The 1,571-nt window shown below is 49.5% G+C and overlaps 1 long non-coding RNA gene across 1 annotated transcript in view; it reads left to right on the top strand.

Moving 5' to 3' along the window:
• Nucleotides 1–217: 217 nt before the first annotated feature.
• The window catches only part of LOC107183168, a 2,817-nt gene continuing 1,463 nt past the window's right edge, over nucleotides 218–1,571 (top strand). Inside the window, exons 1-2 of the long non-coding RNA XR_001513949.1 lie at nucleotides 218–317; nucleotides 1,464–1,534. This is a non-coding gene — a long non-coding RNA (uncharacterized LOC107183168). The remainder of the gene's footprint in view (nucleotides 318–1,463; nucleotides 1,535–1,571) is intronic.

Raw genomic sequence — 1,571 nt, 5'->3', positions numbered from 1 at the left:
GTGACTCCAGAGCCTGAACAAGTTTACAGATCTGGGTGGAGAGATGTTTTAAGTCTGATGAGGAGAGACAGCTCTCCACCCTCACTTGGTGTGGTCCCCTCCTGGATTTAGCCAAGCAGAGACCCAGGGAGAGCAAACAGGAAATACTTCCCATTGCAACAGAAAACTTCTTTTGATTCCTGACCCTAATCCTCATTGCCCCCTTCTCCCTGCAGGCCCTGAGACATTCTGGGAATGTTGACTTCCTGGTGTGTGTGGCAGGAGTCAATCCCTACGTGGGAAGTACCTTGGGGAGCAGTGAGGAGGTCTGGGACAAGGTGAGGTCTGGGGACACCAAGTAGGGCTGACGGATGTCATCCTCACCCTCTGCACGACCCTCTTTCCATCTCAGCTCCCACACACCTTCCCCTCACAGACTCACTGGCACCGAGCAGGCCAGGTGCCTGGACTCTGACCCTTAATTCCCCATCTGTGAGATGGAGGTAGGAGTGTCTACACCAAGCATGTCAAACTCGCAGCCACCATGAGTTTGACATGCTTGCTACACTCTAGTTCTGATCCCCACTGTTCATGAGCTCCCAGTTTGCTGGGAAGGTCCAACAGAGAACCAGATCATCACAATAAATGTGGGGCACAGAGAAGGGAATGACTCCCTTCCTTGCCTAAGAATGCTTCATGTCCAAGGCTTAAACCCTGAAATCCAGCTGTATTAGTTTCGGAGGGCTGCTGTAACAAAGTACCACAGCCCAGGTGGCTTATACACAGAATTTATTGTCTCACAGTCTTGGAGGTCAGAATGCGTCAGCAGGATTTGTTCCTTCTGATGGCTATGAGAGAATCTATTCATGCCACTTTCCTAGCTGCTGGTGGTTTGCTGGCAATCTTTGATGTTACTTGGCTTATAGAAAGAAGCATCACTCCAACCTCTGCCTTCACCTTCGCATGGTATTCTCAGTGTGTGTGCATGTGCAAACTTGCCTTCTTAAGACACCATACATTTTGAATTAGGGCCCATTCTATGACCTCATTTTAACTATGTCTGCAATGACTCTAGTTCCAAATAAGGTCACATTATGAGGTACTAGGAGTTATGACTTTAACATAGAGTTTGTGTGGTACACAATTCAGCTTATAATACCAACCTTCCCCAGACTCAATTGGCCAGTGCCACCTCAGACCCAGATGGGACATTTTTTTCTAACTGATACCCTTATAGACACAGGGAGACATCCTGCAGACGCTGGGTCTTATGCCTGCAAAGGCTTCCTGATCCCCATATTCCAGCTTTTTAGGATGCCTCCCCCCGCCCACCATGTATGTCAAAGAAAGCCAGCACTCTCCCCACTTCCCATTGTCAGAAGCCATCACGCCCATGTTCTAATGTGGTGTATTTGCTAATGCAGTGAGAACATGCACTGGACTGAATGTCTCTCCTCCCTGACCCTCATTTGCTCTGATTTCAGATCTTGAATGTCAATGTGAAGGCCCCGGCCCTGCTACTGAGCCAGCTGCTGCCCCACATGGAGAACAGGGGGTGAGGGCAGGGAAGGGGAGAGGGTGGGAGCCTTTGT

This window comes from Myotis davidii, unplaced genomic scaffold (assembly GCF_000327345.1).
Source record: "Myotis davidii unplaced genomic scaffold, ASM32734v1 scaffold8301, whole genome shotgun sequence".
Classification (NCBI taxonomy): domain Eukaryota; kingdom Metazoa; phylum Chordata; class Mammalia; order Chiroptera; family Vespertilionidae; genus Myotis; species Myotis davidii.
The sequence above is the reverse complement of the archived record's forward strand: the minus strand, read 5'-3'. Positions and strand labels throughout refer to the sequence as shown.